The following is a 22107-nucleotide window of genomic DNA, read 5'->3' as shown; positions in this document are numbered from 1 at the left end:
AGAGGTAGTAAAGATGTGAAGACTTAAACAGCGTGATTAGTCAACCTGATCTAATTGATATATCTAAAACAATGCATACAACAGTGGTAGAATGCATATTATTTCCAAATGTACATGGAACACATATCAAAATAGAGCATATATTGAGCCATAAACCAAATTTCCAAGGATTTAAGTTATGTAGTCTATACTTTCACATCACAGTGGGTTAAATTATAAAACAATGAAAAAATATGTCTAGAAAAATCTCTAAATGCTTGGAAATTAAGCAACAAACATATTTCTAAATAACTTTTGGGCCAAATAAGAAATAAAATGGAAAATAAAAATTATGTAGAACTGAATGATAATAAAAATGCAACATTAAAAATGGTGAGATGCAGTTAAAGAGGTGCTCAGAGGAAAATGTATGTCTCTAAAAGTATGTTAGAAAGAAAAGGTTGAAAATCAAATATTTAAGTTTCCATCTCAAGAAGCTAAAAAGGAGCAAATTAATTCTAAGAAAGTAAAAGGAAGGAAATACTAAAAATAAATGCAAATATCCATTAAAATGAAAATAAATGTGCAATAGAAAAAATCAATGAAACAAAAAGTTAGTTCTTTGAAAAGATTAATATAGTCATTAAATTTCTAGCAAAATGATTTTAAAATGGAGAAAACACAAATTACCAATATTAGCACAAAAAGATAGCAAGATGATATCAACACATTTATGCCAACAAAGTTAACAATTTAGATGAAATGTGTGAAAAATGTAATTTGCCAAAGCTGACACAAGAGCAAATAGAAAATCTAATCCATACTATATCAGAGACATGAAATCTGTAATATGAAATTTTTTCTATGAAGAAATGATTAGGTCCATATAGCTCCACTGGTGAATTCTTCCAAATATTTAAGACAGAAATAATACAAACTGTACACCAAAACTTCCAGATAATATATAAAGAGAGAAAATTTTCCTAGCTTATTTGATGAAATCAGTATGATGCTGATAGCAAAACTTGACTAGGACATTACAAAACAAGAAAATTACAGGTCAATATATATCAGAGAAATAGATGAAAAATACTAAATAAGATATTAGCAAATTTAATCCAGCAACATATTAAAAGAATAATCTATCATGACCACATGGAATTTATTCTATAAGTGTAAGATTGGCTTAACATGTAAAAATCAATACACTGAGCACACTAAACACCAAAGAAAGAAAAATTATATGTACACCTCAGTAGGTGCAGAAAAATCATTTAATAAAGTTCAGTCCCCCATTCATGATTACAACTTATGCAAACCAGGAATAAAAGGTATCTTCTTTAATCTGATAGAGTACCTAGAAAAAAACCTATAGCTAGCTTTATAAGCAATGGTAAAATACTGAAAGCTTTCTTCTCTGAGATTAGGAAAAGACAAGAGTGTCCACCATCACAACCACATTTAGCATTGTATTGGAGGTTCTAAGCAGCAATATAGGCCAAGAAAAAGTACAAAGACTAGAGAGAAAGAAGTAAAATCATCATTAATCACGTATGGCGTGATAGCATACATAGAAATCCAAATTATCCACAAACTATTATCAGTGAGTAAATTTAGCAAATTTACTGTGTATAAAAAGGATATACAAAAATAAATGGCATGTCTCCACACTAACAATAAACATTTAAAAAATGAAATTTAAAAAGAAGTACCATTTACAATAGCATTGATAAATGATATATGCAGCAACTAATCTTTTAAAACAACACTTCTACACTGAATACTACTAAACATTGTTGAGAGAAACTAAAGACCTAAGTGAACGGAAGAATCTACCATGATCCTGGCGAGAAAGATCCAATTTTGCTAAAATAGCAATTCTCCCCAAACTGACCTATAGATTCTATGCATTGGCAAACAAAATACTAGCAGGTTTTTTGGGGTGGGCAAAGGGGGGTAGGAATTGACAATCAATTCCGAAATTTACATTGAAATAAAAATTATTAAAAATCCAGAATAGCTAAGGCAATTGGAGTAAGAAAAACAAAACGAGAGGCCCTTTATTATCAGGTGCTATTACTTATTTTAAAGTTATGGAAATTAAGACAATGTGGTATTGGTGTAAAATCAGACACGTAGACCAATAGGATAGAATAGAGAGTCTAGAAAAAAAACCAATTTTATATACAGTTCTCTGTTTTATGACAAGAAGACATTGCAATTCAGTGGGGAAAAGATTGACTTTTCAATAAATAATACCAGATCAACTGAAATCAAATAAGAAAAAAGTGAGTTCAATCTCTATCTCACGTCACACATAAATTCAAGACATAGACTTAAATATTAAAAGTAAAACACTAAGACTTCTGGGTGAAAAAAATAGGAGCTTCATGACTCTAGTGTAGGCAGATATTTCTGAAGTGGAATGCAAAAAGGCACTAATCATAATGATTGAAAAAATTGTCTTTATCAAAATTAACATCTTCAAACTCAAAATTACGAGAGCTAAAGGTGTGCCACAACCTGGAAGAAGATATTTGTAACATATATATCTGACAAAGGACTTGTATTTACAATATATAATGAACCACAAATCAATTAAAAAAGATTGGCACCCAACCCAATTTTTTAAATGGGAATAAGCATATGGAAAGGTGTAAAATATCATCAGTCATAAAAAAATACAAGTTAAAAATCACAAAGAACTATCACTACATCCTGACCTGAATAGCTAAAATTAAGATAACTAACAATACCCAGCATTGGCTGCACTATGAAGCAACCAGAAGCCTCATACATTGTTGTCAGCAGTGTAAGCTGGTACAACCATTTGGAAAACTGTTTAGGAGCATCTAATAAAGTTAAACATTCCATATATCCTATGACCCAGAAATTCTATCTATCTATCTACCTACCGACCTACCTACCTACCTATCTATCTTATAAATGAGTATTTATGTTCACATGAAGCCCTGCACAAGAAGGTTCAGTGCTTTTTATAAGAACCCCCAAATAGAAACACTCCAAACGCCCATCAAGATTAGAATGGATAAGTAAATTGTGGTATATCCATAAAATGGAAGTCAACGCAAAGGAACAAATTACTTTTACACAGAAATATATAGATGAGTCTCAAAGACGATACTGAGCAAAAGAAGCCAGACATAAAAGTTCAGACTCTACCAAAACCCCAATGGCATTTTTCACAGAAATAGAACAAACAATCCTAAAATTTGTATGGAACCACAAAAGACCCTGAATAGTCAAAGCAATCTTGAGAAAGAAGAATAAAGCTGGAGACATTATGCTCGCCAATTTCAATCTATATTACAAACCTATAGTAATTGAAACAGTATGGTATTGACATGAAAACAGACACATAGATCAATGGAACAGAATCGGGAGCTCAGAAATAAACCCATGTGTATATGGTAAGTTATTTTATGACAAAGGTGCCCAGAATATACAATGGGTAAAGGATAGGCTCTTCAATAAATGATGTTGGGAAAACTGGGCAGCCACATGCAAAAGAAGGAAACTAGACTGCTATCTTACACCATACACAAAAATCAACTCAAAATAGATTAAAGAATTGAATATAAGGCCTGAAACATAAAACTCCTAGAAGAAAATGTAGCGGGTAAGTTCCTTGACATTAGTCTTGGTGGTGATTTTTTGTATTTGACACCCAAAGCAAAGGCAACAAAAGGAAAAATAAACAAGTGGAATTACATCAAACTAAAAAGCCTTTGCACAGCAAAGGAAATCATCAACAAAATGAAAAGGCAACCTACTGAATGGGAGAAAATATTTGCAAATCATATATCTGAATAATGGTTAATCTCCCAAATATATAAAGAATCCATATAACTCAATAGCAAAAAACAAAATAATCTGATTAAAAAATGGGCAGAGGACCTGAATAGACATTCTTTCAAAGAAATACAGATGACCAACAGATACTTGAAAAGATGTTCAACATCACTAATCATCAGGGAAACGCAAATCAAAACCACAGTGAGATATCACCTCACACCTGTAAGAATGGCTATTATCAAAAAGACAAGAAATAACAAGTGTTGGTGAGGATGTGGAGAAAAGTACACTATTGGTGGGAATGTAAACTGGTGCAGCCATTGTGGAAAACAGTATGGGGGTTCCTTGAAAAATTAAAAATAGAACTACCATATGATTCAGCAATCCCACTTCTGGGTATTTTGTCCAAAGAAAATGAAAACACTAATTTGAAAAGATATATGCACCCCTGTGTTCATTGAAGCATTATTTACAATAGCCAAGATATGGAAACAACCTAAGTGTCCATTGATGGATGAATGGATATAGAAGATGTAGTATTTATATATATATATATATATATATATATATATGCACACAATGGAATATTATTCAACCATAAACAAGAATGAAATCTTACCATTTTGACAACATGCATGGACCTTGAGGGCATTATTCTAAGTGAAATAAGTCTAACAGAGAAAGACATATACCATATGATCTCACTTATATGTAGAACCTAAAAAAAATAAAAAAACATAAAAACTCATAGATATGGAGAACAGATTGGTGGTTACAGGAAGTGGGGGGTGAGCAAAATGGATGAAGGAGATCGAAAGGTACAAACTTCCAGATATAGAATAAATAAGTCATGGGGACGTAACGTACAGCATGATTACTATAATTAACAATACTGTATTATTATTTGAAAGTTGCTGAGAGAGTAGATCTTAAAAGTCCTCCTCATAGGAAAAAAAATTTTGTAACTATATATAGTGATGGACGTTAACTAGACTTATTGTGGTGATCCTGTCACAATGTATACAAATATTGAATCATTATGTTGTACACGTAAAACTAATATGATGTTATATGTCAATTATACCTCAATAAAACAACATTAGTCAGAGAAATTAAATAGTGGTGATAATTGCACAACTTTGTAAATATATCAAAACCCCCTGAATTGTAAAAGGCTAAATTTTATGATATGTGAATTATATCTCGATAAAAGACACAATGAAAAAAATTAAGCCAGAGATAAAATCTTGCTGGCAAAATTCAAAAAAACATTCACAAAAAGAATGCAGGTTCTATTTGATTCAATGAACATGAAGTCGAAAAACAAATGACAGTGTGTATAGTGAAAGAGTTCAGAGCAGTGGCTAACTTTGGGAAGGTATCAAATGAGAAGGAGCAGGGGGGAACAGATGGTGGTTACACAGGGATGTAAACTTGTAAAATTAATTAAGCTGTACACTTAAGATTTGTGTACCTTACTGTATGTAACTTATACCTTAATAGAATAGAAAGGAAAAGAAATAACAACATTGAAAGAGTAAAATATATTTGAGTACCAAACTAGAAATGATTCCAAATGGTGTTGTCTTGAATTCTAAGAAGCTTCCCATTCCAGCAGGAAGCTTTGAGTCACCACACTCCTACAGCTATCCAATTCATATCCATTGGAATCATATACAAATTATCCTTTATCACTCTGCTTTTTCATTCTTCCTATCATACTCAGGAAACTTTGGGTATCTTTCCCCATTGTCTGATTGTATGTTGGCACAATTATTTTTGAAACGGACAAAATGTGGTATTTTCAGAAAACAAAAGATTTTCTTTTCTCTCAAATGTAACATCCAAAAAGGAAAATAGCTATTTAAAAGTAATTGACAAAAAGATGGCTCCAAGGGTCGCCGAAATAGCTCAGTTGGGAGAGCGTTAGACTGAAGATCTAAAGGTCCCTGGTTCAATCCCGGGTTTCGGCAGGCGCGTCACCATTTTGTAAATCAAACGCGGTTCTCCGCCTACACGGTGAAGTTCTTTCACAACTTCCAGTAATTCCTTGAGGTAAAGAGAAACTTATTCAGTGCTTTATTTCGTGTGCACTTATATATTGTTAAATGCATCTCTAAGAATCAGGGCATAAGCACTTTCAATTCTCCGTTGAATTACCTCAGTTTCTGCCTTCACTTAGTTTTTGGCCTTATAAATCCTTACATTCTTGTGAGAACTTTGAATCTCGTATGAAGTTTTGCTTATTCTATACAGCACTTTTAGTGGTTTTCAGCTACAGGGACGGTCCTAATGCCTGGCTAGTCATTTAACTGTGCAGAGAAGCAAGAGACGACAGCTTAAACAAAAACTGAATTTTAGGAGTATTTATTACGATTATATGGGATGATATCTATATAAACACAGACTCATATATATGCTGTAAAATAAAATAGGCGTTGTTAATATTGATTTACTATTTTTCCGGAGACACTGTTAGGTAATTAATTAACAGAATCTAATCCGGAATATAACGAATATTTTGAAAATCTCCTACAAGACGCTTGTGGTAGATGTTGCAGGTTTGTATTGCCTATGCTTGAATATGCATAGAATATTTTGGGGATGATAAACAAGAAGCTGAGAACTCTGACAGTCTCTGGGGAGGATATGGAAGTAGTGGGGGTCTAAGATAGGTGGAGATCACTGTTCATTCTAGACCGTTGTGTACAGTCAAAGAAGGACAGATCTTTTATTGACCCCTTCTTTTGGTCCGGAATATCTGCTAGTAATGTTTACACACAGTATTTCATTTTAAAATAGGACAAAAAATAATGTAGTTCTTGGATCTGGGACCTTCACTTTACCAGGGAACGCGATTGAAGGTGGGGGTGGGGTGAGGACAATAGATCTAAATCTTAGGTTTCACCAGCTGGAAACGTGCTGATTTTTCTAGGAGCAGGTGCAGGATTCCTGCCAGCAGTGCTTGGTTTGAGTTACTAAAGGAAGAGCCAGTGCCCAGATTTGTGCCATCTTTCCATAAACCTCAGGACAGAGTCCAGGAAAGTCAGGGAGATGAGCCACCCTAGGGAGCTCCATTTGTCCGAAGAAGGAGTTAAGAGTAATCTTTTTGGTGTTAAAATTACATTAAAAAACAAGCTTTTTCTCTCAGGATGGCTTTACACGTGAACTTCAAGAGTTTGGAATGTACAAGGGATCCTCAAAAGCCGGAATATCGTTCATTGACACGAATAAAGAAGACATGTGACTGCAGAGGCCATGCCAGAAAGATTGCTTTTACATGATTTTTGAACACCTGCAAGGCTTTGCTCTTGAAACCCAGGGCAAGAGCCCTTGAAGACTAGAAGAATAAAAGGTCAAAGACTCTGGCGGGACTTAAATACTTTTAGAGTAACACTAGGAGCCTAACCTTTCTCCCTCGCACCAGCGTCGGTTCTAAAATCAAGAAAAGCATTACTTGTTTCGTTTAGCTTTAAATTAATATATGCGCTGAAAATTTACTAGTCATCAGTCAGCAGGAAAGTTCGAAAAATACAAAAGAAATAATACAACCCCAGGAACATGTAAAGGGAGATTTCCTGAGGCTGCAGGAGATGCCTTTCAACCTGTCTTCAGGTGATAAAACCAACAGTCTCACCAAGGACCAAAGAGCGCATCTCATTGACTCTCTTCTCCGCAACCCCGTGCTTGTATCCTTTAGTTGGCAAAACAGAATTTGAGTGACACACAGAATGTGCTGTTGGCTGAGAATTTTAGTACTTAGCCAGGCGCCACCGCAATCGCTCCCTTCTGCAAGCCACCGCGGTCCTTTTCTACCGCCTTCAGAAAGCATACCAGATTTACTATGTCACTCCAGTACTGTTGGGACGCCCCTATTCCAACAGCGAGTATCGTTGCCGACGTCAACGCCTAGGTTGTGACTCTTTAGAGATCCTAAGAACACGCAGCTCCTTTCTTCAGCCCCACTCGCCTTCCTTTCGGTTGCCTTGAACAAACTTGAAAATAGTAGGTAACAAAGTTACAAGTCGTTAAAGAGAAGTTTGCAGTTTGCAATTCAGTACGGACACGCCTCTAAAAAGGGGAGGCTCCCTTCATCCACAATTGAACATCCTGTTACAGTAGATTCTCCATAGAGAAATAAACTAGATTCAGTCTCTGCACAAAAATTTCTTCGTGGATTTTGTTGTCCAAATCCTAAGAATTGAAATACTGTATGTTCCTTATTGCAGTCTGTGAATATGGCTTAAAGATCTCCCTGAGGGAGGTAGCAGAGAGGGGGAAGAAATATTCCCTTTATTTTTATTGACAAACACAAAAATGTCAACGAACTTACCAATTTATTAAAAGATAAAAGACGCTGCATGTGGCCGGTTAGCTCAGTTGGTTAGAGCGTGGTGCTAATAACGCCAAGGTCGCGGGTTCGATCCCCGTACGGGCCAGTCTCGGGGTCATTTTGACCCCTGTGGGCGGAGTAGGCATCTCCAACTCAAGCCGCCTACACCCTAGATCTGCAACTGCTCTGAATCTTAAGGTAAGACGTTCTTCTTCTCTTAATGGGACAGGAAATTCCTGTGTTGCCGTTTTGTTTGTTATTATTTTAATAAAAAACATAGAAGCGCTGGGAAGAGTTTCTTGAAGAAAAGTGAGGGAGTAGTGTGTGCGCGAGGTGGGTATGTTTTAGGGAAGGGGGAATTTGGAAGAGTTACAAAACTGCCTGCTTAGTTTTCAGTGAAACTTCCGTAGACAATATTACTGTGGCTCCTTCAAAGAGTTTCAATAGAGAAAAGGAAGCAGGCTCAGGGTGACCACTGACTTGTTTAGAGCGGGGTGCTAACAGCAGCAATACACGGGGTTTGTTCCCAGTAACGTCTGTGCTTCATTCTTTGTCCTCGTCCCAGTCAATTTCCAAGGTAAATATCCGCTCCATCTGAAGTTGCCACTTGGCTTTCATGAAAACTCTTCTCTCCTTTTAGCTGTAAAGAGCAGGGAACTGAATGAGATGCTGTAAGAATCGCCAGCTCTCCTTTCCACCTTGTTCAAAGCCAGCCATGGACCACCGGAGGCAACGCGCTTTTGGCGCATCACTAGTTTCAGCCGCAGCGCCTCTGACAGCGCGCATTGGTAACTTTAACAAATTTATCTGCAAGGCAGAAAGAGGATACAAGCCACACGTTCGGAAATCGATCCACGTATGATGACACTCTTTTGGTCGAGTTTGAGGAATTCTCATCCGCTTGACAGTGATTGCCTCCTAACCTCCACCCCGCCTCCATGCAGAGAAATGACGCCGGTCTGTTCAGCGAGGCCCCCCCCAAACCTGCCACTTCCTACGTCTTACTTTACACCCTCATTGTCTCCCGAGGTGTTTACTTTTTCAAATAAAAGGGATTCCTGTTGGTTCTCTTGTCTCCTGAGGGCCAGTTTCTCAACTCGCATATGTCCGGAAGATCGCGGGCCGGGCACGTGGGGGAGACGGCGGCGCTGAGTGGCATCGGCTGGCTTCAGGGCCGAGCTCTGTCTAAAGCGTCCAACCGAGGCGAAGAGCTTCTCGCACCCCACGACCTCACAGCCCAACCTTTCTTGACTCAACATTTCCCCAGGAGATGTGCCTTTTCTTTTTGCTAGTAGCCATGTGAGGAAAGAGCCGTGCAGGATAGACCTCCATGAGTGATGACTCTCCTCAATGGGAAAAAATATTGATGCAGAAGGTACTGGTAGAAAAAAATTCCTGTTTATTTTTCTTTAAAGCTTCTTTTATTTTAAAACCTTCCTTCGAATGGTCTTTTTCGGCCAATCTCCTTTCTCAAGTTCAGGAAGAGATGAAAGTAGGAAGAAGAAAATCTTACAGGATGGCTCCTTTGATGTTTCTGAAGTCTCTTTCAGACTCGACTGACAGCCGATATGGGGCAGCGCCATAGAAGGTGAAGGATCAGTTCCAGGAAAATACATTCGAAGGACTCTAAGAATTGTTTCAACATCCTTTTGAAAAAAGTACTCACGAAGTGTGAAGGAAAAAGAGAGCCGAGCGAGCCAGCCAGGAGTCGAACCTAGAATCTTCTGATCCGTAGTCAGACGCGTTATCCATTGCGCCACTGGCCCGCACCTGTGAGAGCTGTGGTCAATATTCATATTTTTATTACTATAGGCAGTTTGTACCATTCGGAGAAATGGTGTCTTTTTTGTTTTTTTTTTAGACATGGATTAGGACCAAAAAGTATTCTGATTCTGGGAAAGAATTATTTATTTTTTTGATTTGTTTGCATAATATACATTTAACTAGGTTTTTTTCTTGGTTTTTTTTTTTTTTAAACAGTGCTCAGTCTTAGTTATTCTCTAACTCCAAGCATTGGAAACTTGTTTGGTACTTAGTAGCTGCTTTCGTTGTTTGAACAAATCTCCATGGACTCAATTATCTGTTGCCTGTCCCTCACTCTATTTTACACCCTCTCTTTCCTCCTTATCCAGCTTATGTTAATTATTAATATATTATATTCTTTATTCATTATAATAAATATATAACTAATTTAATAATTAATTAATTAAAATATAATTATTTATTATAATAAAATTATATTAATTTTGAGGTCTTCATTACTTTTTTCCCCAGAATATTCATCTACCCACAACATGCGATAAACACAAAATGCAATAAGCAGGCAAGGATTCTATAGAAGTATATCTTTTAAGAATCATATATGACAAAGAAACTTAGAAACTAGGAACTCATTTACTAACAGAGGAAACTAGCTTAAAATTTACCTAGCTGTTCAAAGTAGGCAAAATAGGGGAAAACGCAAAAGTGCCTACAAAAGAGGGGTTTAGCATGTTAAGAAGGAGAAAGAGGTTTCATATGGACTTGAAAATCAAGGCAAAGTCAGAAGTCAAAATATATCCTCTCCTGTGTCTCAATTTCCTCTTTTGCATAAAGCACTTCAAAGAGCACTTGGCAAATACGATGGAGTATTATCCTCAATTGTTATGGCTCTAACCAGCCTCCGATGTCAGGACAAATACTAAAGATTGCTGCCTAAGAATGCTTTAAGGAAGCTGCCGGCTCTGAATAATCAGAAAGGGAAGCTGTTCCCAAGATTTTCAACGTCTCCTCTGTTCTCTTTGCTGCTTTGATCGGACACTCCTATCAAATTTAAAAGTTTCATCTCAATGGACCTAGCATGTTTGAGGGTGCTCGAAACCCGGAGCTCCGTCAGGACAATGGGGAGACTGGGTTCAGGAGGTTCAAACACCCAGACAACGAAAGGGAATGAGGAAACTCACAACTGGCTAGTGCCTGCCCTCCTGAAATATTCGGGTTTTAAATCGGAACTGCCGCCTAACAGGTTTCTCTGCATGCTGGGAGGAATTAAATTTTGCCGAAGTTTCAAACTGTGAAACAGAAAATGAGAACGCTGTGAGCAGGATTTGAACCTGCGCGGGGAAACCCCATTGGATTTCGAGTCCAACGCCTTAACCACTCGGCCATCACAGCCTCAGGTGCAAGGTCTTGCACTCAACGGACTGAAGACAAGTACGGGTCATTTGCCATGTATCGTGAAAGTGGGACCACTGATTCTTGACTGCCCCCAAGAAAATCTTCTCCAACCCCAAGCTTGCATATTTCACTTAATGACAATTTCAACTTTTCAGATACTTAGGCGAAAAACCTTGGCAACATCCTTGACTTCAACTATTCTTTCATTCTTCACATGTGAGGGAGTTCTCCCGGCTCTACCTTCAAAATCCAGATCTGAAAAACTTCTCACCACTCCAACGACTGCTACCCCGGTCCAAGACATCTTCATCTCTAACATGGAATACCTATTGCAAATATCTCTTAATACAAAACATTCTATGAAAAGCAGAGATCTTTTTGAACCTAAAAAGCTTTATGGCATAGCTTTGCTCAAAACTCAATAGTATCTCCTCATTTCATCAGAGTAAGTGCCGAAGTCCTCGTCTGGCCTGTAGGGTTGTTTGTGCTCTCATTTCTCTGGCTGCACTCCTTGCTCACTCTTCTGCAGTTACTTTTGTCCTTCTTGTTCTTTTTTGTATGTATCGGGCACATTGCTGTTTCAGGGCACCTGCACTGACTGTTCCCCCTGCTGGGAATACTCTTACTTTGAAGTATGTATGACTCAGTCCCTTACCTACTTCAGGTCTTTTCTCAAATATCACCTTATCAGTGAAACACAGCCTGAACGTTATATGTAAAACTATAAGCTTCCCTCACGCCAATGCTCCTCCCCATTCTTTGCTTTGTTTTTCTCCACATTACTTATGATCATTTAATGTGCTATATAACATTAATTTTGTGTATTGCCTTTCTCCTCCATGAGAATGCAAACTCCATGAGGGCGGGGATTTTTGCCTGTTTACTGCTAGATTTTCAGAACCTAGAAGAGTGTCTGGCACATGGGCAACATTCAATAAATATTTGTTGAAAATGCATGAAATAGGTTTCAAAATCCCATTGTGCAGAGGAGGAAATGAGAGCCAGATAGGTTATTGAATTTCCCAGGATCACAACATCATAAAACTGAAACTGAAATCCAGATGTTCAGATTTCCTGCCTAGAGATCATTCTACTCTTCCAGAGATGGCTTAGGGGAGAGGGTGGGATCGAGGGGGAGGATGGGAAAGTAATGTTGGCTGAATTGAGGAAAGAGGGAAAACTATAGGGAAAGTGGGGTGGTCTTGCTACCAAACCAAACAGCTTCCTCCACAAGAACTGTACATCCGACTAGAATTTTTCTGACACCTACATTCAAGGGCCATCATCTGTATAATTTGTCTCAGGGAACATTGCCTTGATGTCAGTACCATTGTTCATACCCACTCCCTTAAATGAAAAAATTCAACCCTCCCTTTTGTCCTAAAATGTGCATTTCCCCATTTCCCCCAGGGCTGCAGTACCAACAGCAAGCATAACATTTGTATTTGCTATCTCTGGTTACTCTCCATGTCCTCAGAGTCTCCTCATACCTGACTTTCTCTGCCTCTCCCTACACAGGGGAAATCAGGCTCATAGTCTATGCCTAGTTTCACTCTCTTAATATCTGTGTCTTTCACAGACCTGTCCTTCCTCTAGAAAACTGCAGTAATGAGGACACTTTAGCCTCAGATACACATGGGTTAAGATACTGGCTCCAAATTTTAAAACTTGTTTGATGTCAAGCAAGTTATTTAACCTCTCCACTCTTCAGCTTCTATGTCTATAAAAGAGGTAAAAGACTTAAACAACAATAACACCTACCCCTCAGGCTTGCTTGTTAGTTTACATGAAAAAATCATTCAATATTTTCTTTAATAGCTGGTAATAAATTGTAGCTATTACTATTGCTCTAGCCATTTCTTTCTCATTATTAGTTTCAACAACATGACATTTGAAGGGGATCAGAATATGCCATCCCAAAATATGCCACTTTAGCAGAAGGATGATTTTCAGCTGAAAGTAATTGAGAAAAAGCAAACACAGGAAGGGCTCTCTGTCCTCCTCCTAGCTGCTAAAAGCAGGGCATAAATTTCCTTTTGTGAAGGTGCTCCTCTCCCATCTTTCATGCCAGGAGAAGAACAACCCTTATCATCAGAGATGGAAAGTCAGCACCAAGATGAGTCTGCACAGCGTCTTACTAAAATTACCCTTATCTTCTATTTGCTTCCCCATGTATTTACCTTCCCACAATTATTGTCCCTAAAAGCCCAAATTCCCCTTTTCTTTGTCTAGTCACATCTCTACAATTTATCACCCTTTGTTAAAATCATATAAAAGCTTTCAAGTCTAACTGCTTCTTTGGGTTTTCACTTCTTTTCTGTGAAGCTTTCGTGCACATAAAATTGAAATAAAAAATGTTAACGTCAATAAAATTTGTAAACTTTTTCTCCTGTTAATATACCTTTTGTCAGTTTAATTAGTAGGTCCCAGCTACAAATCTAAGAGACTAGAGGAAAATTTTTCTTCCCCTACACTTGGAAATTGCAAAGATCAGGGCTTTGGGAACTTGAAGAAATTATACCCATGACAAATAGGCTATTAAGGAATCAGCATATAATGTGGAGGCTGGAGTACTCATGTTTGAATCATAACTCACATACTAGCTCCACACTTAGGCAAAATAAGTTGAGACACTGCAAGCTTCAGTGTCTCAACTTGTAATTAGGAAAATATGATTTCAATCTTCTTAAATTTGTTACGTCTTGTTTTGTGGCCTAACATATGATCTATCCTGGAGAATGTTCCTTGTGCACTTGAGAAGAATGTGTGTTCTGTTGCTTTTGGATGGAATGTTCTGTATATACCTGTTAAATCCATCTGGTCTAACATGTCATTTAAGGCTGATGTTTCCTTATTGATTTTCTGTCTGAATGATCTATCCTCTAATGTAAGAGGGATATTAATGTCCCCTATTGTTATTGTGTTGCTGTCTATTTCTTTCTTTAGATCTGTTAATATTTGCTTTACACACAGATGCTCCTCTGTTGGGTGCATAAATATTTACAAATTCTATATCCTCTTATTGAATTGACCCTTTTATCATTATGCAATGCCCTTCTTTGTCTTTTATTACAGTTTTTGTTTTAAAGTCTATTTTATCTGATATAAGTATAGCTACCCCAGCTTTCTTTTGTTTTCCATCTTCCCGGAATATCTTTTTCTACCCCTTTACTTTCATCTGTGTGTATCCTTACATCTGGAGTGAGTCTCCTGTAGGCAGCATAGTGATGGGTCTTGTTCTTTTATCCATTCAGCCACTCTTGTCTTTTGATTAGAAAATTTAGTTTCTTTGCATTTAGAGTGATCATTGATAGGTAGATACCCATTGCCATTTTGTAAATTGTTTTCTGGCTGTTTTGTAGTTCCTCTGTTCCTTTCTTCTTCTCCTGCTCTCTTCTTTTGTGGTTTGATGACTTTCTTTAGTGGTATGCTTAGATTCCTTTCTCATCATCTTTTATGTATCTACCACAGGGTTTTGCTAAATCAGGAGAATAATATCTTCCTCAGAGAATCATGGTAAAGGTTCAGTCTTAACAACAGTGTCCATTGGATGCCTATTATGTACTAGGCATATGCAGTGCAATGTGGACTCATGGATGAATGAAACCAGACACTGCTCCCACCCTCATGCAACTTACCACATTCCAGTGAGAAAGACAGACATTAATCATGTTATCTCACTGATAAATGTAAAACATTCAAGGAAAGAAAATACATAGTACTATGAAGAATATGGGACTTTCACTTAGGGATTTTAAGGAAGTCTTTCCAGAAAAAGTAGAGATCTAAGACCAACTGAGATCTAAGCATGAGCAAGAGATAACTGTGCAAAGAGGTAAGCACAAAACTTTTCAGCTAGAGAGGACTTCATGTGCAAAGTCCAGTGGTAGGAGAGAAACTGATTGCCTGGAGGCCCACACCTATGGAACATAGACTGACATGTGGATGGAGAAGTACCTAAGGGTCGGGATTGTGGGCAGTTACATATAATGAATGTTGTAGAATACAACATCTGTAAAATGTATAGTATATATCAGACTCCTAAAATGCTAGTTTCTCTTTCCTCTTCCCTTCACCCAGCCCAAATATTCAGAATATGAGATCTAATGTGACTTAACTTCTAATGAAAAGCCAGTTAAATTTCCCCCAATAAGTTTGGAAGAATTCATATCAGAAGGAGCGTGGGAATCCTCCTGGTCCATTGACGGGAACCTTGGCAAATTCTAAGCGCTGGCTCCCCACCCGGAGATCCCAGTCTCTGTCGCCCCCGTGTGGTCACTTAGCGCAGGCGCTGATGTTAACTGAGTTTGACACTAGGGAAAAAGACAAAGCAATTTCCCTGAACGTGGGTTAGGAAAGTGCAAGCATCCTCCTTCTAGTGTTATGTCCATTCCAGAAGAAAAACTGTCCCTGTTAAGTTCTTGATTTTTAGCAAAATACGTTATGAAACACAACTCACGAAACTTTTAAACCCTTTCTTATTTCCGCGCGTACACTAAACTAATTTCAGGGATGGTCAGGATCCTTCCCTTCATCCGGGGCGATCTCCGCCTGCTGGGCGCCACTTCGAGTGGAGCTGGATGCTCGATGCTGAGTTCCGGGAGAAAGTCGCATTGAATCCATTGAAGAGGAGGCTGCAGGCCACGAGTGAGCGCCCGGAGGCGGCCCTGGGGCTGCGGAGCGTGGTGGGGGGCTGGGTTCAGGTCCGGCCCAGCGCCGGGCTCAGCCCACCGCCGCAGCCCAAGGCGCGCCAGCATTTCCCACTGTGCGGGGAACGCACTCGAGCTGAATAGTTTAAAATCAAGCCCCACGGAGAAACAAGTCCCAGCAGATCCGTCTGGGGGTGGTGGGAAAGAAGGGAGAACGGTGGTCCTGAAAATGAAAGTAAAAGTCTCCTTCGCCCAATACAGATCCTCGGGGAGGTCTTGGGGGCGGGAATCTCTCCTTATTCAGTCCTCCACCCCCCTTCTCCTCTCCACAACGCTTCTTCCCCTTCCACGCCTGATGATTTTGGAAATATCGTATGGTACTACTACTACTACTAATAATAATTACCAGAGAAGGCTGTTGACACTCGGTGGCCGTCGCGGCTCAGTTTCGAGACAGAGCACTTTTCTTTCGTTGAAGTTCGTGAGAAAGTCACTTCGCGGAAACCCACGCGTCCCGCTCTCGGGATTCCAAGGGAGCCAGTCCCCCGGCGCAGCACAGGTGGGGTCCTCTGCCGTGGACGCCTCCTCCGGTTGACACCACTCGGGCCCCTCAGCCTTTCCAGGCTGCGGAGGCCGAGTGAAAGGAGAAAGAGGGGCCCCGCGATGTGCAGGGAGGGGTGGTGGGGAGACGCCGGCTTCAGAGCACGTGGCGTCAGGACAGCTTCCATTTTAAATTCCTGGACCTCAAAAGGAGCACACAGGTTCGTGTAGGTTTTTAAGTCTGGGACTGCAAAAAGAAGGTGCAGATTTGTATCTAAATGGAAGTGGAAAGACTCAAGCAACACATAAAAGAAACATGTTTCCGCCCGGTTTCGAACCGGGGACCTTTCGCGTGTTAGGCGAACGTGATAACCACTACACTACGGAAACCCGGCTCTCAATATTTGCAAGTAAATGTTCCTTGATGTCTTAGGTCTTTTGCTTGCAGAAGAATTTACATTTATTGAAATCAACAATATCATCTACCAACAGAGATGCGTTCACTAAATATTTCCGCTGTAATGATCAAAGCAGTCTGTCTAGAACAGCCAAAAAATTGGAAACTGCCCCAGTGCCCTTGAAGGCTTCCTAGAGAAAATGACACCAGATCTGAGACTTAACACATGAAAAGAACTGTGTAAGTTGTATAGAGGTTAGAAAGAGAATTTTGTCATGAGAAACTGAATGGAGTGGGCCTGGTCTTTGAGGGAAAATCCAAGGATCTGAAGCAGGGCATGGAAAGAAATGAGACTAAATGATAAGATGTGGGCCAGATCAGAAGGAAGAAGGAATGTTCTTTCCAAAGCAGGTATATTTTAATCTGAAAGTGATTGAGGGACTGGAGACTAACCTTCAATTCCTGGAGTGTAGATATCGTCAGGGAAGTGTTTTTGTTTTTGTTTTTAAATCAAGATGTAACTTACATACATTAAAGTGCACTAATCTTAAACTCAATAAAAAAAATATGACATCAACTCATAGATTCAATGAGCTCAGCAAATGACAAGCAGGATAAACATAAAGAGAACTATAACTAGCCAAATTATGTTGAAATGCTTGAAAACTGAAGATTAAAAATATCTTAAAAGCAACTGGAGAGAAAAGATAATGCATTTTAGGTTAAACAAAAGATAAATTGAATAATAGAAATTAATTCAAAGGAAAGCAGAAAAGGAAGAACAATGAACAAGTAGGACAAATGGAAAACAACATGATGATTGACTTAAACCCGAATATAAATAATTGCTTTTGATGTAAATAGGATAAACACTTTATTAAAACACGCAGAGATTGGCAGGCAAGATAGTAAAATAAAATAAAGAAAAACAGGAGCCAACTGTGTCTTGCTTACAAGAGACATTTGAAAAACAAGAAAACAAGTTGAAAGTAAAGTGGTGGGGAAAGACAGACCATGGAAACACCAACTATTAGAAAGCTGGTGTGGATATTTCAACATCAGACAGAGTAAAATTCAAGGTAAAAAGTAAGACCAAAGATAAAGAGGAGTATTTCATAATGATAAGATGATCAATTCATAGAGAAGGCATATTAATTCTTATATGAAGTAAAACTAGGAAAACTAAAATGAGAAATAGAACAATCACAATTATGGTTGGTGATTTTAAAGACCCCTTTGACTAACTGATGAGAAGCTGAAAGAAAATGGGAAATAAGTAGGGATACAGAAGACTTGAACCATAGCTGTTAACCCATCAACTTGATCTGATTGGCATTTATAAAACACCACACCCAACTACTGCAAGAATACACATTATTTTCAAGTGTATATGAAAAATTCACCAAAACAGGGCCATCAAGCAAGTCTCAATACATTTTAAAGGATTAAAATAATTTTTAAAAATGTTTTCTGACAATAACAGAATTAAACTATGAATCAACAACAAAAAGATAACTAGAAAATTCTCATATACTGGGAAACTTCAGCATTGCAGTTCTAAATAACCCACAAATCAAAGTAAAAGTACAATGGAAATTAGAAAATATTTTGAACTGAATGAATGAAAGTACAATATGCAATTAAAGCAGTGCTTAGAGGGAAATATATAGATTTAAATGCATATACTAGAAAAAGAAGAAAGGTTTAAGATTGGGAAATTTTAAGGAGGAAATGATGGTTTGTATTTTAAACCAGAGACTTTGTCTGCTGTGCTGAGAATGGCTTCAGATGGCCAATCTTGTAGATAAGAACAGGAGGAGGCTGCTGCAGATTGTAGTGAAGAAGAGATATTGAAGACACAAATAGGGACCAGTAGAAGGACAGAAGGAAAAGACATCTCACATATGCTGAAAGTAAAGTCAGCAAGACTTTGTGATGATTTGATGTGGGGTAACTCGGTGGGAGCAGTGAAGTTTAACCAGAGGTTTCCAATGGGATTGATGATCATTTGAGTTTCTGGTGTCCTGTGCTAGTGGTACCTACATGAGATCCAGGTGGAGAAGGAATACGAGTTTGAAGCCAAGGAGAGACCTCTTTTAGATGAGAATATTTTGAAAGATCAGCTCCAGGCAGGCAACCAAGGCCCTCACAGTGGATGAAGAAATTCTGAGAGGTGCAGGAAGGATCAACTCCAGAGACTCAGCAATGGAGCCAAGATATAAAAGTCAGCCCTGGAAAGTGTGAAGATGCTTGAGATTTTTCCATGTGTGATCATGGTTTAGGTACAAGGGTCAGAAAACTTAAAACTTAATCTGGGGGTGTTCAAGACTCCTGAATTTGGTGTGTTGTTTATGTGGAATTGTAGACAGACTAAGCATTAAACAGTTCCAACACAGAGAAGAAAGTATGAAAACAGGTAACAAGGACAGTTGAATCCAGAAGATGTCAGCTGAGTCTGCAGAGTAAGAATATTTGGAAGTAGTTTTCCATAGTGCAGTCATTTTCACATTCAATTCACATACCTAAAGTTCTCTGCTTAGACACCAAGTGGAAACACTTCCCAACCATTTCTCTTCCCCAACATTTTCCATCATCATCATGCCTTACCTTTCAGCTTTTTAGGGCCATTTCATTCAAATCAGTTTACCAGAGTTTATCCATTGCCCAACGCTGGGAATGAATACCTGGACATGAAGGGGAAAGAACCACACAGCTGGCCTAAGACAAGACCAGGCCTACATAAGAGCACAAAAGAGCAGCTGTCCCTTTGAAGATCCCAAGCCATGGAACATTTAATGGGGAAGGAGTTTTGAATAAAGAATAACTTAGATCAGGAAAGAAATCGTATTTTGATTAGAAAGAAGTTCCTTTAGCAAAGACACAAATATAAGTGTCCAGGACTAGTTTCAAGTTGTTTTATAAAGTAACAACCTTTTATCATTCAGTACTGCTAAGAACTCAGCTCTTCTGGAGGTACAGGATGTCATTGATTAGATTCAATTCCATTTTAAGGGGTTCCTTGAAATGTCAGTGTTCTGACACATTTGCATTCCCGGATGCTCAAAAAAGAAGTATTCAATCTATTAGGCCATGGCAGTGAAGAGTAAGAAGGTGCTTACAATGCAATCCATTGCTTGTAGAATTCTGTGCACGCTGCTAAGGACTGGGGAGTGGGCAACTGTAGAGTGTGACAGATAATTGTAAGACAGATTTTAGAAAGACCACAGAAATAGCACAGATAAAACAGAAACACCATAGTTTTCAGGAATTGATGTCTTCTTCAGACATTTTACGTAAATATCTGCTTAGAAAATGTCTAAGACTGCAGGTCTCAAAATGCTTTTTCATTTGCCTCCAGTCTCTTGTTAGATACTTTCCATGTTTTGTTATAAGGACCATGTTTGTTAAAAGAACCATTCTTTTAAGATGACATCATATTCTCCTCTTTTCAAAAATTTCAGTGATGTCCTGGAGTCCAGAATCATTTAAAAAGTAGGAACAGTGATTACTGTACTCAACTTAAACCTTAAATAAGGGTGGGGTTTTTTTTAGCTCTTTCTTTTATTTTTCCCCCTTATTTTCCTTTAGAATAGGACTAAGAGCAAAAAGGCAAAGGGAAAGTGCAGGTTTACTAGAAGATGTGGTCAGTGGCCAGGAAGATTCAAAGGTGGAGGATTTAAACTCACCGCCACAGACCGTGGACCACTGTCTTCAGTGCATTCAAATCACTGAGTGCCACCTCTATTCCGAGTATGTTGAGGGTTCTGAGGTTCCAAAAACAATTTAATCTCTCTCAATAATCACGCAAATCCAGAGGACATCTGAAAGGGCATGTTTTTAAAGCTGTTGAATCTCTATCATTTGATCTCAAACGGTAGGACACAGGGGCAAACATCAGCTAGGCTAGGCTACCTATCCATGCTAATATCATGATGTTGGGACAAATATTAAGAGTCCTTAAATTACTCTTGGTATATGTACTGGGAATGGCATTGTTCAATCTTCTACCTCTGTTCCCTTATACACGGTACCCCATTTTTCCCAAGCAAAGTGTAAGGCCCGAGTATTAGAAGATTCATTTGGTGTAAATTCAAGTTGTTTCCTATTCAACTAGAGAAAATATCTTATACTTTGGCGTTAGTTCACGAAAAGGAGGGCAACTACAGGCCCCGCTGGGATTCGAACCCAGGATCTCCTGTTTACTAGACAGGCGCTTTAACCAGCTAAGCCACGGAGCCAGCCTTAAGAATGCCCTGAGTTACGTATTATTTGGACGTAATTTTGCTATTCTCTTATCCATAATGCTCCTAGTAATTGGTTTGCCAAGTGATTTGAAAGAAAAAAAGAATAGACATCTGGTCTCAGTCAAAACAAAAGGATCTTTTGGAAGGATGAATACAGGGACTAGATATTCCTCAACTTCAGGAACGTTGACTGCTAATGGTTCACAGCTGGGTTGGTCTCTGGGCCTTGACCTCAACAGAAGAGAGTCATCTTGCTCAAAGTTACACCAACCCCAGGTGACAGTCCAAATCCAAGACTGATTGAAGGAGGAATAAAAAGGCCTGCCCAGCTCCCCATCCTCTCACCCCCCCCCCCCCAACCATTCAGGACATTTCTGAAGGGCCATTCCAGGTATAGATATCCCCCTGAGACTGACGGAGGCCTGTTTCAACTGCATCAAGTTCAGTTTCTGCTTCTTCCCAATCCTGCTTCCCTCACTCTCTCGTAGCTGGTGATTATAAGGGCCTTCCCAAAAAACCTCCTACACACAAATCTCCATCTCAGCGTCTGTTTCTCAGGCAACTGACCTAAACAAAAAGGGGGTGACTGATGCTTACTTTGATCTCTACAGGTCTGAGTCAGTCTGAATGTAAGCCAGGCTTTCAGAAGTCATTTCCCACAGCAAGTGCCCGAGTAAAACAAGAATATTAATAATAATAATATTCTGCTCTAAAACTTGCAGAATTTTCCCCACAGAACAAAACAAATGAAGATATCTACTAGTTGATTCAAAAGATGTACAAAGTTCGTAAAAGGTGCTAAAGGACCAGAAGAATAATTTACATTTATGATATTAAAAGCAAACATTTGAAATGGAAAGTTAGAAAATAAATGCCAAAGTAGCTAATCAAAGGACGTGATTCTCATTTCTCGAGAAAAACGTGTTTCAAGTACTAAACACTTTATATATTAGTAGTGCATATCCAAAAGAAGACTATGTAATATGTAGATAT

The 22107-nt window shown here is 38.6% G+C and overlaps 6 non-coding genes across 6 annotated transcripts; 2 read left to right on the top strand and 4 right to left on the bottom strand.

The window, feature by feature from the left end:
• The first annotated feature begins 5695 nt into the window (after positions 1–5695).
• TRNAF-GAA (transfer RNA phenylalanine (anticodon GAA)) lies at positions 5696–5768 on the top strand. The gene has a single exon. It is a non-coding gene; the product is annotated as a tRNA-Phe (tRNA).
• A 2392-nt stretch (positions 5769–8160) lies between these two features.
• TRNAI-AAU (transfer RNA isoleucine (anticodon AAU)) lies at positions 8161–8234 on the top strand. Its single transcript has one exon. It is a non-coding gene; the product is annotated as a tRNA-Ile (tRNA).
• Positions 8235–9821: 1587 nt separating this feature from the next.
• TRNAR-ACG (transfer RNA arginine (anticodon ACG)) lies at positions 9822–9894 on the bottom strand. Its single transcript has one exon. It is a non-coding gene; the product is annotated as a tRNA-Arg (tRNA).
• A 1305-nt stretch (positions 9895–11199) lies between these two features.
• On the bottom strand, positions 11200–11281 carry TRNAS-CGA (transfer RNA serine (anticodon CGA)). The gene has a single exon. It is a non-coding gene; the product is annotated as a tRNA-Ser (tRNA).
• Positions 11282–16790: 5509 nt separating this feature from the next.
• Positions 16791–16863, bottom strand: TRNAV-AAC (transfer RNA valine (anticodon AAC)). The gene has a single exon. It is a non-coding gene; the product is annotated as a tRNA-Val (tRNA).
• A 4171-nt stretch (positions 16864–21034) lies between these two features.
• On the bottom strand, positions 21035–21108 carry TRNAT-AGU (transfer RNA threonine (anticodon AGU)). The gene has a single exon. It is a non-coding gene; the product is annotated as a tRNA-Thr (tRNA).
• Positions 21109–22107: the final 999 nt, after the last annotated feature.

This window comes from Equus asinus, chromosome 8, assembly GCF_041296235.1.
Source record: "Equus asinus isolate D_3611 breed Donkey chromosome 8, EquAss-T2T_v2, whole genome shotgun sequence".
Classification (NCBI taxonomy): domain Eukaryota; kingdom Metazoa; phylum Chordata; class Mammalia; order Perissodactyla; family Equidae; genus Equus; species Equus asinus.
This window is presented reverse-complemented; position numbering and strand designations above follow the sequence as displayed.